At 30.1% G+C, this 17,474-nt stretch overlaps 1 long non-coding RNA gene across 3 annotated transcripts in view; it reads left to right on the plus strand.

The window, feature by feature from the left end:
- Positions 1-11,048, plus strand: part of LOC116841998 — a 16,730-nt gene extending 5,682 nt beyond the window's left edge. The window contains exons 3-7 of one of the 3 annotated variants that reach the window (XR_004377652.1): positions 1,697-1,825; positions 1,976-2,209; positions 2,306-2,468; positions 2,554-8,472; positions 8,654-11,048. This is a non-coding gene — a long non-coding RNA (uncharacterized LOC116841998). Of the gene's footprint in view, positions 1-1,696; positions 1,826-1,975; positions 2,210-2,305; positions 2,469-2,553 lie in introns of all 3 variants that reach the window. The other 2 variants (XR_004377651.1, XR_004377653.1) reach the window with 2 other exon arrangements.
- The last annotated feature ends 6,426 nt before the right edge of the window (positions 11,049-17,474 follow it).

Genomic DNA, 17,474 nt, shown 5'->3' on the forward strand with positions numbered 1-17,474 from the left:
ATGTATTTAATCTAAATAAATATATTTATTCAAATGTTTTAGTTACAATAACATCTTATTTTTTAAATTTTAATAAGCAATAATTCACTTTAAAAATATATTTAATAAAATTAAAAAAATATTTTATCCAACGTGAAATTATTTTGAAATAAATAACGAATAAATGTTATTGAGACAACCATTGCTCAAATTGAATAACGTATTCTTTACAACTGAAAAATATAATATTTTCAAATTGAGGAAATAACTTTAAATGAATATTTTTTCAAACCAATTAATTATTTTACTCAATAATAATACACTATTTTGTAAAAATTGTTTTACTTAAATTGAAAAAATATTTGTCTGAAAATATCAAATTCTGTTGATATTGTTTATTTAAATTAAAGAAAATATTTTCTGAATTACAATTTTTGGATATTGTAAAAAAGAGTAAAATATTTATTTAAGATTAATTGTTTCAAAACAACTATATAATCCATTTAATAATAATGACCTAGGTCATTATTATTAAATGGATTATATAGTTTTAGTTTTACCTAGGTCATTATTATTAAATGGATTATACAGTTTTTATTATTAGGTTATAAATAGGTTATTATTATTTAATGTATTATATAGTTGTTTTGAAACAATTAATCTTAAATAAATATTTTACTCATTTTTACAATATCCAAAAATTCTAATTCAGAAAATATTTTCTTAGATTTGAATAAACGATATCAACAGAATTTGATGTTTTGAGACAAACACTTCTTCAATTTGAGTAAAACAATTTTTACAAAATAGTGTATTATTATTGAGTAAAATAATTAATTGGTTTGAAAAAAATGTATTTAAAGTTATTTCCTCAATTTAAAAATTTTTAATTTTTTAGTTGTAAAGAATAAGTTATTCAATTTGAGCAACGATTGTCTCAATAACATTTATTCGTTATTTGTTTCGAAGTTATTTCACGTTGGATAAAATATTTCTTCAATTTTATTAAATATATTTTTAAAGTGAATTATTACTCATTACAATTTAATAAATAACCTCTTATTATAAGTAAAACATATTTGAATAAATATATTTATTTAAATTGAATAAATTTTTTTTTAGTTAAAATATCGATTACAAACTTATAAATTACCGATATATAAGGTAAACGTCTCAGTGGTCGAACATACATGTCCCAATGATTGACATATTGGTTTTGTATTTTTCTTTGTTGAAATGCTTTTCAACATACAAAACAATATAATAAATGAAAAGAAATATTTAGTTACTTTGTGATTTTGTTTCTTTTATTGATAAGCATCTTGACAAACACAAGTATATTATTAGTAATTCAATTATCGGTACACATTCAGTCACTAGGACGTTTACTTTAGTTATAACCTCTATAAAGCACTGTTTATTCTCTTGCAACACGTTGAAAATAATTTTGGAACATAAAAACACTTCGGAACTGTCAACATTTTTAATGCATTTCGGAAGACGATTTTTATCAGCTCAATAGCATGTATATTATCTAACAGTGTTTTCAAACACATGAATTTTAATCGACCCGTACTTGATTAATGAATAGTCATAAGACTCTACCAGTCAATAGAGCTTGAAAGATAGGATAAAGGCTCGAACTGACTCCGCGGCTGGTAAAAAAAATGCAATATCAAACTATAAACACTATAAATGCTATACCAAATTTTTACAGGCTAATTTTAAAAATGTGAGAAAGACTCTTTTCTGTATATGACAAGTTTAAACGTTGCTGCGTGCATAGAAATGAAGGAAGAATAAACTATACCTATATTACATTGAATGATTCTTTAAGTGCAATAAGGTAAATTTCAATAAAGATCTAGCAAACATAATAACGTCAAATTATGTTTTAATGACGTTTCTAACATCAATAATATGTCATTTTATATTATTCTGCTACTAGGAAAGACATTAACATTGATCACTGCTCATAACATCTGATTATTTACAGAGCTTTAAATAATGATAAACAAATAAGTTTGCACGATAGAAGACTTGACAGTAAAGGCTGCAAATGATTATAAACCTGATTGTATAAAAGATCGCCTGAAAGAAATCCAGACATGTCAGGCATGTCAGGCATGAAAAAATTCAGAAATATGATTTCAGAGATGCATCTATTTATATGCTGCACGATGATTGCTTGTTGTATATTTTTCAATTTTTATCAATTTTTTACAAATAGGTAAGAAGTTTAATGAATGTTAGTTACAGTTATTTCTATAACTTTCTCTTTGTATAAAAAAACTTTCATGCATTACTTTATTATTTTTTTTTATAGTGTGCAAACATTGGAATTATATGTTCGCAAATGCTATTTATCTCGACTAGAGGATATGTTACTCATTAAAGTAGCAATGAATTGTCTGCAGATGTTTGAATTATCTTCAGATTCTTTAGACAATTTCTCTCTTCTTCAAAATACACTTCTAGTATATTATATGGTATATCTTTTATATTTTTCTCTTCACAAATATATATTCTAAATATATTATAAATATTTTAAATATATTATTTCTTATCCAACAGGGTGCTCCTACGGGAACAATGCCGGAGCAGAAGCTATTGTAATATTACCAAAATTAAAATATTTATTTTTGGATTGACATTATCGATCGTATCTTTGAAAACTTAAAAAAGCTAAAAGGATTGGAATGTATAAAGGTACAACAATAACTAACAATAGGGTATGCAAAGTTCTTCCCTTGCAAGAAAGTAATACTGATTGGTTAGTAGTAAATTACTAACCATAGGAGGAGGAGGGCATATTAGGTGGCGGCGGGACGCCGTGCTAGACGCTCGAGATCTGCGTATCTTTTCGTTCCAGAAAGAGAAAAATATCGAGAATTCAGTAGTTTTATTACTAGTGGCAAATGAATTTGAGTACTTAAACAATTTGAGTACAGGGTTATTAATGCTACAGAGTAATTCAGTGATTACGGTAGTGATTACGACAGTGATAATGTATTATTAGGTTCTTCTAAAATACTAGTGTGAATTATTCTCTAATAACGAGATGGATAAACATCAACTTTTTCATGATTAGTATAAATTGTTTCATATCTTGTAGTATAAATTGTTTCATATCTTTTCAAACGAATTTATTGTTTGCCTTAGTTCGTTATAATGTTTGATTGAAAATCTAAGAGCAATCATATAGTTTTAATAGAATTCGCTGATATACATTATAATATATATATTAGTCACATTTCGATTGTCGTTGCATTGTTTGTATTGTCAATAAATATGTCATTATTTATTGTTTGAACGATACAAGAGCATATTATAATTATAATTCAATAAGGTATTGTCACATTTCATGAGTTTTAGTTCGATTATTTAGGTTAACCAGTGAATAACACGATATGAGAAAAAATAGGGGTAATCACTACAAGATCAAAATCACATAGCGACGCAAAATATGAAATGCTAAGTTTTTATTATTTAAACAAAATAATCAATAATCAATATTAGACTATTCTATTCTGATAGGTTAATATGTGGAAATTAAACAGAAAATGTACCATATATAATAATTTGCCAAATAATCACTGAATCACTGACTAATCACTACTATTTCTTTAGTAATTTCTTTAGTAATACTTTTCTATAAGAATTGCATCTTTACCTCAATTACAACTAGTAAGTCTTTTCTGCTATGAACAGTATGACATGATTATGTCATACTTACGAGATTGCTAAATTAATTTGCGATAATCGACATACAAGGAACCCCACGTAGGTGGTTACCTCCGATTTGAATGAGCTTGAAATATATTGTAATCTAGGCCAAAAGAGGAGACACGTATTTTTTTATACATGCCCAAGCGGACTTTTAGGAGACAAAATATCCCTTTGAAAAAAATACGTGTCTCCTCTTTTGGTCTAGATTACAACATATTTCAAACTCATCCAAATCGGAGATAATCATCTACGTGGGGCTCCTTGTTAGTAAGAGGTGGTATAAAAAGTATTATCAGTAATATTTTCCTATAAGAGTTGTATCTTCACCTCTCAATTATAACTACTAAATCTTTTCTGCTATGAATAGTATGACATGATTATGTCATACTTACGAAGTTGCTAAATTAATTTGCGATAGTCAGCCTAGTAAGAGATGCTATTAAAAGTACATGTTTATATTACACAAACAGAGTCGATAGAATTAAGTAATACATCTACTGTATAATTTTATATATGTATGTATACCGAATGTGCGCGTGCGCGGCGCAGAACAGAAACCTCTATTATAGCGAATTCGGTTGCTTGCACTAGTACGCACTGAGTGTGCACTAAGGCTTCATAGTATATTATATTTATAGATTGTCTTAAGTAAATTCTTAAATATTTTTAACCAATAATATGATATGTAAAACGTCCATACGAATCATTTTAGCTAAAATGTTTTTAAATATGTATTTAAGACACGATCTTAAATAAGAATGTACTGTAAACATGCCTTAACGCGCACTCAGTGCGCACTAGTGCAAGTTACCGAATTCGCTATTAGACATCTATGATGGAAATCGAAAATATCCATTAAACGTTCTTGTAACTTCCAGCAAATGTTTATTAGAAATTTACAGTTCCAAGTTTCATATGTCTATTGAAAGTTTTGACTTAACTGCCGTCACGAAAGAACGTATTTAAGCTTATTCAGACTTGATCTGCGATTTTTTAGATATACTTTGGATTATTTTCAAAGACTATAAAATTTAACTTATTAACGGATAGTAGCAATATACCAAACAAGCAATATTCACTACTTAAATAAGACTAGTTAATAAGACTAATGGTTAATGGGTATTCAGATAGTACAGAGAATTCAAAAAGAATTCGAAAAGAATTCAGTCGTATGACACAAATTCTGAGTTTATTTTCAGAAAAGAATTCTTCAGAGTTCAGTTCAGTGAAAAGAATTCTTTTTGCACCAAAAAGTGAATTAGTGACATATGACAGAATTCTTTTTGAATTCTCTGTGCTCTCTCGGTAGTCTCGGGATGTACGAAAAAGAGAAGGAGAATGTGACTATTATCGTCTAATAGATATGTTATATGGATATATCCTATAAAGAAACATAGAAATTTCCGATTAATGAATAATTTTGGTGTGTCATTGCACAATCTTAAAATATGTTTTATTCTAGTCCAAAATAAGGGATATATTTTTTTTTTATACATGCTGTCTTTTAGTCCGTCTTTTAGACCTTAGAGTTTAGAAGTGAAACACTCTTTTGAAAAAAAATCGGTATTTTTCTTTCGAAATATATTTTGTCAAAAGGAGATAGAAAAAAAATTTCTAAATAAAAATTAAATATTTTATAGAGTACATTGTAATAATGTTTTCAGTTTTATTAAAACTTATTATTTTAAATATTATTTTAAATTATTTTATATATAACAAAAATATATATATAAAATATATATAAAATAATAAAGTTAAATAATATGTAAGAACAAAATATTTAGGAACAAAAAATTAGTGAGTGATAAAATATCATACAAACACACACACACACACACACACACACACACACACACACACACACACATATATATATATATATATATTTTTTTTTATCACTCACTAATTTTTTTATAATCTAAATATTTTGTTCCTACCAACTGAAAGAATATTTTATGCTGCATCTAACTATATATAATAATGTCATTTTCACGGACTTTTGAGAAATAAGTAGGAACACCTCCATATATCCGTAACGCTATCCGTAGTCGCCTATTCCACTTAATATGTATACGCAACGTGTCCTCTTTGTACTTCCTCATTAGTAAGAAACAATTAATACTAATATGCAGAATATGTAACCATAAAACAACACATTTTTAATGTATAACAACACACAACAACAACAACAACAACAATAATACTAATTTATATACAACAATAATACAACAATAATACTAATTGTTTTATATACAATAGTTGTATATTCCCATACTTTGTCTTTATGAAAATACGGTTATATATTAATTATACGGTTATACGGTATATATATATATACGGTTTATATACGGTATATATACGGTTTCTGGAAATGAAATTTTATTTATAAAATTTTATTGGTGCGTCTTAATTTTGCAATGTGTGACATAACTATTACGACGAAGCGAAATACACGAATTGCAATATCATTCATTTGTTTATTAACGCGAAATTTCCACTAAATTCATTATATATGCTGAAAACATTGCATATATTAATGAGATCATGCGTTACATAATGGTATATACTATAATGCGTCATATAATGGTATATAATATTCATTTGTTTATTCATTCATTTGTTTATTAACGCGAAATTTCCACTAATTTCATTATATATGCTGAAAACATTGCATATATTAATGAGATCATGCGTTACATAATGGTATATACTATAATGCGTTATATAATGGTATATAATATAATATTTATTTTAATTGTAAATATCCAACATGTCTATGCCATATCCGATATGGCGATTCATCGTCGTTTTTCCGTCTTATTTTATTTCCATTTTGTTTATCGTTAGTTCAGTTATAGATATAATAAAAGTTTAATAATAAGCTATATAAAGCTATGTGAAGCTATGTGAAATTGCTGTGTAAGATGCAGAAGTGTTCAAAGTGCAGGAAAAAAGTTGTTAGCCACGTTTGTGCAATGCAAGTGAGTAAGTATGATGTACATATATATTATATATAATCAATAGTATAATAGCTAACATTTCACAGTGAGCGTCAATATGTTTCATCGTTTTACAACGTATTATTCGTGACTGCAAGCTTGTATGTGCATATCACTATATTTAAAATTTCTTTTAATATTAATATTTTTCACATAACTTTTTGTTTATTTACTTTTTGTTTAATCATTATTTTTATTATAGTATTGTAAAGAAACGTTTCGTGGTTCATTGCATTATCTTTATAAGCCATGTAATACAGATATCAAAAAATTTTGTCCCTATATCACATAATGTTATTCTATTGAATAAATGTTCTCTATGAAACATATATTTCACACAAAATCAGATCTTACAAAAAGTGGTACAAAATTTTATAAATATGTTGTATCTAATGATAAGACGTTATTATATTTTGAGTATTATGACTAATTATATTTGAAACATAAGAATATATATAATGTTTATAATTTTAAAATGCTATTCAATTCGATCAACGTAGTAATACTGCTATATACAGAATTTCCCTTATAGAAATTTAATACTGATAAATGATAATTTGGCCAGTGATAATTACTGTTGTTCAATAATTTTATTACTCGTACGAATAATAAAATTACTATTTATTATTGGCTAATTTATCACAGCCAGTGATACTTTTCTATAAAAGTTATATCTTTAAATTTATCTGAAATTTCTATTACGTAAAAGAAATGACATATGTAGACAATCAAATTGTAATAAAGTATAAAAAATATAGTCAGAATAAGAAATATAGTGTTTTGGAATTCGATTAAGGGGAGTAAGAAAAGATCGCTGGAGAACGGTAAACGTAGATTCAAAGTGATATCTGTACGACGATTGTGACGATAACACAAGTAATAGAACAAGTGCGCAGAAGCGGGTAGGATTAAATTGAAGAAACTAAAATAAATTTTATTACAGAAATTTTCAAACACCTCTGGACAAAGAAATATTAATCCATGACATCAATATTGCTGGATGGGCCTTTGAAGTGTAAGAAGAAATAAATGTTCCAGAATGTACAACTTCATGTGAATGAGTAAGAAATTCTTATCACCTCTTTTTTCTGTTATGTTAAAAGAATCTATAATAAAATTTGGTTCGAGAATGCAAGAAATAATGTTTAAAGAAAATTATATTTTTGTTATAATCGATTAAAGAAAATTATATTTTTGTTATAAACGAAATCCGGAAAATTAACATTATATTATTTTCAGGTTTGGTGAAGAGATCTATTTTCCAAATTTGGTCTTAAATTTTATTGTTGAATTCATGGACTGCTCACAGTTCGTATGTAATTCAAAGAAATAGGCCAAATTCTGCAGAAAATATCATTTTTACTATACTTGCAGGAACAACAGACTAAAAACAACTGTTAGATGTTTACGATTCTCGATTATGGAAAAATTTTATAAAACATTTATATATATATGTAAACAATCAAATTGCAATCCTATCAGAAACAGTGCGTGTTAATTAAATCTCGCATGTATCGAAGTTACAGCGATAAACGTAGATTCAAAGTGATATCTGTACGACGATTGTGACGATAGCACAAGTAATAGAACAAGTGCGTAGAAGCGGGTGGGATTAAATTGAAGAAACTAAAATAAATTTTATTACAGAAATTTTCAAACACCTCTGGACAAAGAAATATTAATCCATGACATCAATATTGCTGGATGGGCCTTTGAAGTGTAAGAAGAAATAAATGTTCCAGAATGTACAACTTCATGTGAATGAGTAAGAAATTCTTATCACCTCTTTTTTCTGTTATGTTAAAAGAATCTATAATAAAATTTGGTTCGAGAATGCAAGAAATAATGTTTAAAGAAAATTATATTTTTGTTATAATCGAATATTAAAGAAAATTATATTTTTGTTATAATCGAAATCCGGAAAATTAACATTATATTATTTTTAGGTTTGGTGAAGAGATCTATATTCCAAATTTGGTCTTACATTTTATTGTTGAATTCATGGACTGCTCACAGTTCGTATGTAATTCAAAAAAATAGGCCAGATTCTGCAGAAAATATCATTTTTACTATACTTGCAGGAACAACAGACTAAAAACAGTTAGATGTTTACGATTTTCGATTATGGAAAAATTTTAGAAAACATTTTTAGATTAGAAAATGCTATCAGATTTAGGAATAAAACTTTTATTATATGTATTCCATATATTTTCAATACTTACAATAAATATTGGAATGCAAATAAATAAAGTGGAAACTTAATAAATCAAGTGGAAATTTAGCGTTAATAAATATAACCGAATTTTTGCAACTCGTGTATCGCTTTTGTCGTGGTAATTACGTCATACACTATAAAAATAGATGCACAAACTTCTCATAAATAAATTTTTATTTTCAGAAATCGTATATATACCTTTTTATAAAGACAAAGTATTGGAATATATAACTAATTTATAACTCATTGTTGTGTTGTGTGTATGTGTTATATATTGAAACGTTTTATAATTACATATTCTGCATATTGATACTATTTGTTTCTTAATATGATTTCGAAGAAGACATGTTGTATATATGTATCGAGTAATATAGGCGACTCCCTTATAGAAATATCATACTAAGAATCATTGATAATTATTTATTTTCAGTATTAAAAATACTGGATAATAAGTAATTATCAATGATTCTTAGTATGATATTTCTATAAGAGCTACGGATAATGTTACGGGTATATAGAGGTATTCTTATTTATTTTTCGAAAAGTCCATATATCAGGAAATAACATTATTATATATGGTTTGATTCGACATAAAATATTCTTTTATTTGGTAGAAATCAAATCAAAAGGAATGGTAAATTTTTGGTAAATAAATTTTGGTAAATTTTTAGATTATAAAAAAATTGGTGAATGTTGAGGATATGTTTAAAATTATAAGTTTTGAGAAAAAATTGAGAACATCATTACAAACTCTTCCAACCATTTAATTTTTATTTGTTTCTATGTCTTATATTTTTGACGAAACATACTTCGAAAGAAAAATACCGATTTTTATCAAAAGGATGTTTTACTTCCTAAAAGATGATTGAGCAAAAAAACGTATCCCTTATTTTGTTATCTAAATTACAATATATTTTAAGCTCATCAAAATCGGAGGCAGACGTTTTCATATGTTTCATTGTCAGTTATATGGAAATATATTGAGATGCATGGGACATTTCACATAGCTAACGTAAATAAACAGTTACTGGATTAATTTATGTTGATATACAAGGTAATATGTATCTCTTTTACAAGGAACGAATCGGAACTGTCCCTCATTGATTTTGATGCGCATTGGATATTTTGTAGAACATCAAAAACTATTCGACACGTATTTTTTTTATATGGTCTTATCTCGACGTTTAGGAGTTGAAACCACTCCTCGAAAAAAACTTTTTCGTTTTTACTAAATATTTTTTAAAATATGATGTATATGAAAAAGTATTAAATGTAAACGTTTAGTATTTTATACTCTTATAGTTATAGTATTTTATGCTCTTTACATCGGTCTATTCAAATTTTTCAAAATATCAAATTTTACCTCCTCCCCTTTCTCTCTGCTCACACTTGTTATTTTCACAAATTTTGAAATTTTTGTAAAGACAAAAATTAAGGAGCATTGAATACAAAATTCATCCATATATAATAATGTTATAGTTTCTTGATTCTATTTTTGGAAAAACGCGATGATAGAATCGTGCTATATGCGCCACGCTGCGCGGTGCCTGTATTGTTACATTGTATTCTCTTTAGTTGCATTATGCTTGATTACTATTTGCATATTTTCTCATACTACAAGATGAAAATTAATCCTAATAATTAATCCTAATGAAAATTAATCCTAATAATATGTAATGTATTACACAAAATAAAAACGTGAACACAAATAAATGTGGATATGTAACAACAATAGTAATAGTGTGTTGCATTGCTATTTGTTTTCTTATTTGGCGTATTCGGTAATTTATTTGACAGTTAGAAATAAATTGCTAATCTCCTTGGTCTTTACCTTGACTTCTTTAATCAATAAAAAATTTTTACAAAACAACTCGTCTATATATAATATTTTGAAGCGCGCGCTAGCAATACATTTATATTATTAAAATTAACAATGTAACACACATACAATAGATTTCCACATCACCCAAAGTGTACTTTACCAACGCGTTTTTTTTTTTATTGATTATCAGAACATTTGCAAAAGAGAGCGGCCAAGATGTGCCTATATTCCCGGCAGTTCAATATGGGGTCGATATATACAGGGTATAGCAAAAGTACCGGAATAGCAAGAAAACTCGGCGGGGGAGCATTTTAGAGAAAAATGTTTCGAATAAAAGTTGTAAGGCTTAAAAAGTCGCATTTAATGACAGTAGTTATTTGACCTAAGATGACGTCGCCAAGGTCAGGACAAGGTCAACTTTGCTTTTTTAAATAGAAATACATATTTTTTTATTACGGAATTTTATTCTACGTAAAAAAGCAAACAACTTTTGATTGAAAAAAATTTTTATACGACCTCTATTTTCTAAGATATTTACGTAAATATCTACAAAATTATTGGTTTCAATAATTTTTTACTTGAATTCTATTAACTTTACCGAAAAATATTAAGAGATAAAAATTGCTTATTTTGTTTTCAAAGAGCTCTGAGAATTTTTTCAGAATTTTGTGTTAACTTTTTAGTACTTCAAGAAAATGCAAGAAAATGCAGTACTAAAAAATTAATATAAAATTCTGAAAAAATTCTCAGAGCTCTATGAGAACAAAATAAATAATTTTTATCTCTTGATATTTTTCGGTAAAGTTGATAGAATTCAAGTAAAAAATTATTGAAACCAATAATTTTGTAGATATTTACGTAAATATCTTAGAAAATAGAGGTCGTATAAAAAATTTTTTCAAGCAAAAGTTGTTTGCTTTTTTCACGTAAAATAAAATGCCGTAATAAAAAATATGTATTTCTATTTAAAAAAGCAAAGTTGACCTTGTCCTGACCTTGGCGACGTCATCTTAGGTCAAATAACTGTCATTAAATGCGACTTTTTAAGCCTTACAATTTTTATTCGAAACATTTTTCTCTAAAATGCTTCCTCGCCGAGTTATCTTGCCGTTCCGGTACTTTTGCTATACCCTGTATACCAAATTAAAGACCTCGATGAGCTGAAGGCGACGAACTATGTCTTATTTTGGTAGGGTGCATGGGGCCCGAGAAATCGAGCCCGGAAGGAAGCGAGTTTTTAAAAGTTTTTGATGCGATAAAAATGTGAAAATAGTGATAAAGATGAGAATTATCTTCCAGAAGAAGTTATTTGTACTTCTGTTGAAGCAGCAATATCAAACGACTACAAAAGGCAAGCTGTGGAATACTGGAGAAGCGGTAAAACAAGACCAAAATCATTGGAGTCGGTAAAACACAATTATAAACAAGTAACATCGCTACGACAATTACGACGATGAGAGAAGTATATCCATGCAAGTGGTACAAGAAGAGAAAAATTGCAAAAAATTGCTGAATATACATTGAACACTTTCAATGAAGCGCTGCAAAGAGGAATGATAATTCATGATGACATCGGTCGATGGGCTTCTCGAGCACAACAAGAGATAAATGCGCCAGGATTCATAGCGTCATATACGTCGATACATAGATTCAAAAAACATAATATATTATTTTGTAAAATAACGAAATTTGTCACGAAAAAATCTTTGTTATCAAAATCAGATTTTGAAAATAAGTGCAAAACATTTACAACAAATGTTAAATATTTTATTAATCAATATGGAGTAGAAAATATTTATAATTCGGATCAGAGTGGATTCCAGTTAGAACTTCACGCCGGTCGTACTTTAACAAATAAAGATGCAAAAACAATAAAATCTGTAGTACAGTTTGTATCCACGCGACCACGCGACCACGCATAGTTACACAATACAGCCAACTATTTCTGCTGATGGTAGATTATTGTCGCCTCTTTTCATCGTATTAAAAGAATCTAGGAACGTTTGATCCACGAGTGCAGCAATCGTTATTTAACGTTCCTAAGATTTACGTAATGGTTTCAAAGTCAGCTAAATTAACATAAAATCATGTAAAAACCTAGTTGAGAGAAGTTTGCTTTCCGAACGTCGGACCACAATCTGTATTGCTATTAGATTCTTGGAGTGGACATTGTCCCAACATAATTGCCGAAAGTAGACCAAATTCTGCAACAGATATATATTTTCTAACAATTCCGGCTGGTACAACGGGAAAAATATAACCACTAGATGTATATGGCTGTACAATTTTTATCCTTACAAAAACTTACAAAGGTAATGAGTAGGGGGGAGGGGGTAAAAAATGTGATGTTTTGGAAAAAATTTAATATATTGTTTCAAAGAGTTAAATAAAAGTTGTTTCAAAAAGTTAAATACTGTACAACTTTTGTAGGAAACATTTTTTCATATACCTTATATTTTAGAAAATATTCAATAAAAATGGAAAAGTCATTTTTTTCAAGGGGCTTTTTCAACCCCTAAACTTAATATATGGCCAATAAAAAAAAATACGTGTCGACTACTTTTTGATGCTCTACAACATATCCAAAGCGCATCAAAATCGGGGGGGGGGACCCGATCTACAATAAAGTTTGCCCGTCTACATCACATGGAGTAAACCTGAATTAAGTAGTAAGGCCCGATCTACAATACATGGAGTAAGGAGTAGGAGTAAGAAATAAGCAGTAGACAAATTGACCAATTCTATTCTCACGTTTTAAAAATAATCGATTGTGATTGGTCTGTTTACTTACTGCTTATTTCTTACTCCTACTCCTACTCCTTACTCCATCTATTGTAGATCGGGTCTAAAGCGTCGTCTACAATATGCGGAGTAAGCTTGGAGTAAGAAGTAAGCCGTAAGAATTAATCAATCATAGACGATTATTTTTATAATAATCGACTACGATTGGCCAATTCTTATGGCTTACTTCTTACTCCAAGCTTACTCCGCATATTGTAGACGACGCTTTAGACCCGATCTACAATAGATGGAGTAAGGAGTAGGAGTAGGAGTAAGAAATAAGCAGTAAGTAAACAGACCAATCACAATCGATTATTTTTAAAACGTGAGAATAGAATTGGTCAATTTGTCTACTGCTTATTTCTTACTCCTACTCCTTACTCCATGTATTGTAGATCGGGCCTTACTACTTAATTCAGGTTTACTCCATGTGATGTAGACGGGCAAACTTTATTGTAGATCGGGTCTAATACTCTCGCCTTGACAGCTATATTTGGAGCATCGCACTACCCTGCGAGAGATTGACCGATAGTCGAGCGACCTTCCCACGAATATTCACTCGCACGCGAATTACAAAATATTTGGTCGGTCGCTCTACCCGCGCCAGCTCCCCTGATAGGCGTCTCTCCAGTAGCAACACTCCCCTACACTGACACGGACAATAACGTTGTGATAGGAGAGGGCAACCTTACATAAATCGCCGATGCGTTCCTCAGCTAGACCTTCTCGTCGCTCCACCGATCCTTCGCTCGCCTCTCGTTCGTCGCCTTACACACAGGGTTTGTTCGCTCGGTATTATGCTCTCGCACTGACGACAGCCGCTCACGATAATTGTCACAATCCGCCAATTTTACGATACGGACGAAGAGTGTCCTCTCTGTACCGGGGCTTCTCTTTAAAATCTCGTCTCCCCTCCTTGGCGTGTTTTCCGTTGTTTTCGGCAGATCGGTGTTTCATCCGGTCCTCTCATCTGTTACGTCCGACGTAACTTCTTTCCATTTCGATTAAGTGCACCTTCTGTTACCACTAGGAATGCGATAAAAGCCCTGGGTGATCGATGAACAATGAATTGATAGTAAGGTGTCAAAATCTAACTATTGATTATTGCTCACATGTCGTGAAAAGCATCTTTCCCCTTCTACTAAAAGGTGGTGAGAACTCGCGCGGGGGTATCTCGCCACCTGCCTATAAAAACGGGTGCGACTGCCCACACAGTTAGTTAGTTTTTGAGTAATAGAAGTTTTAGAAAGTCAGTTAGTTAGTTGAGAAAAATAGTTTAGTATAGTTTTGGTTTTAGTTCAGTTTCAATTTTTAGCTTTCAATTCAGTAAACCAATCAATTAAACACATAAAACAATATATATAACAATTGAATCACTAAGATAAAACATTAAGGGTCATAAATAAGTTATTAAATAGATAAAGGTTTGTTTTCCTATCATATTCTCTGACTGATTCTTAAGCGTCGCGTTACACTTTACTCATATTCCCAAACCTTCGTCCACGAAGCTCTTGAGTCCGGTCCTAAGCTCCTCAGTCTCTCTGTGACCATTGAACAGAAAGCGTTTAAGAACCATCAAATTACTTTAAAGGAAAAACAAAAGCTCAAGCAGTAAGTAAATTATTATTTTAGTTTATTCGCCTAAATTCACACACACACACACACATCCGTTTACACATTTATTCATTCACAATCACACGAACTTGTCCATCCCGGGGTAAAGTGGTTAAATCCATTGACCCAAAAAGGACAACATAAACACGTTTTAAATAACTAAGACGTGACACATCGGAATTTCTGAATCGCAACAGCTCTCCGAGGCTGTTGTGTCGTTGTCCACAGCGTCAGCCTGGGCCTAGCTGACTTGCGATGTTGACCCCGTGTGACCTTTCCTTCTTCGGGTCCGCCACATCTCGTCTGCCATCCGTCGCCTCCTCCGTGCTCGACAACTCTCGGACACCTGCGGAACATATATTTATCTACGACAGCGTGCTCTGCCTTTTTAGTATTATTTTTTAGCGGGTTATGGTGTTCTCTTTCCTCCCCGGTACGAGATATCCCAGGCGAGCTTGGTCTCCTGATGCTGGTGGCTCTTCTTCCTGTCTCTGAATCGTGGAAGCGCCCGCCGTCTCCTACAACCAACTCGCGGGTTGCCCTCTTCGCCTTTCCCTTCCCGATTCGGAGGATAAAGGAGGCACGCGATTTCGCGTGATCGCGACAATTCTTCTACTCTAACTTTCTTGTGACGACCGCCACGACACAGTTGTTAAATAAATAAAAAAGTTGAATTCAAGGCATTTTCACTGCTAAACCTTTTATTGTGGAAAATTAAAAAATCGCAAATAAAGTTAATCAAATGTTGGAAAAGTGATAATTAACATTTTAAAAATATATTAATAAATATATTATGTTACCATTTACTTTTGTCGACGATTGTACCTTACAAGGAGATGCATGGAACCATCCCTCTCCGATTCGGATGAGCTTAAATCTGGACAGTGACCAGTCCACGAATCCAACAATAAAACAGATTTAGGACCAGTGTTAGACTTCTCTTAACCAAATCTCAAAATGATATGATGTTAATTTTCCTGATTTAGATGCCATAGCAAAAATATTATTTCCTCTAAACATTGTTTCTTGTATTTTCGGGCCAAATGTTCCGGTAGATTCTTTTAAGACAATAAAAAGAGGCGATAATAATCTACCTCTGCTGAAATAGTTGGTTATATTGTGTAGCTATATGTCGATATCGCTGATATCGATTGTGCTGCGCATTCTACATTTTTTACAAAAATATTATTTTCTCTAAACATTATTTCTTGTATTTTCGGGCCAAATGTTCCGGTAGATTCTTTTAAGACAATAAAAAGAGGCGATAATAATCTACCTCTGCTGAAATAGTTGGTTATATTGTGTAGCTATATGTCGATATCGCTGATATCGATTGTGCTGCGCATTCTACATTTTTTACAAAAATATTATTTTCTCTAAACATTGTTTCTTGTATTTTCGGGCCAAATGTTCCGGTAGATTCTTTTAAGACAATAAAAAGAGGCGATAATAATCTACCTCTGCTGAAATAGTTGGTTATATTGTGTAGCTATATGTCGATATCGCTGATATCGATTGTGCTGCGCATTCTACATTTTTTGTACCTTCTATTGCCAAAGAACGAGCAGTAGAAATTCTAGTTAAAATCCGCTTTGGCCCGAATTGTATATATTTTCAACTCCAAAGATATATTTTCAACTCCAAAAGATTCAATATGATATTGAACATTTTGAGTAAATATGTTGCTTTCTGTTTCCAAGTATTCTTTAGTATTGTATAGATTTTTTTGTAACAAATTTTGTAACTTTCCGCTATACAATATCGTATTATTTTAAAATTTCTTACCCATTCAAAGCTGTAAATCCCGCAACATTTACTTCGTTTATGCTTTAAGGGCTCATCGAACAATATCAATGTCATGAATTAACATTCCTCTGTGCAGAGCTTCTTGAAATTTCTGTATTCTGAAATACCCGCAGGGTCAAAGACAACCGTCAGATGTGTACGGTTTCCGCTTATTGAAAAATTTTATAAAATATTTCTCGGATACGGTACTATTTTTAGATTGGAGAATAAAAGTTCATACTCGCGATAATATTTTAAAATTGCAATCTTTAACTAACTACCAGTTTTCGCCACCAAGGTTTAAATACTTAATTACATAGAGAGAACGATTTATTGAATCAAATAAATGTTTCTTTGGAATAGTCCAAACAAATTATTTGGTTGACACAATAAAAATATTTCTTTGGAATTAAGCCGCAAATAAATATTTTTGTTGCGTTAAACAAAATTTTGTTCGATCAACCAAAAAATTTGTTTGGACTATTCCAAAGAAGTGTTTATTTGATTCAACCAAATTGTTCTCTCTGTGCAGATCTTCATTATTTTCATT

This window comes from Odontomachus brunneus, unplaced genomic scaffold (assembly GCF_010583005.1).
Source record: "Odontomachus brunneus isolate Ranch 3 - 2012 unplaced genomic scaffold, Obru_v1 Obru_scaffold_020, whole genome shotgun sequence".
Taxonomy (NCBI): domain Eukaryota; kingdom Metazoa; phylum Arthropoda; class Insecta; order Hymenoptera; family Formicidae; genus Odontomachus; species Odontomachus brunneus.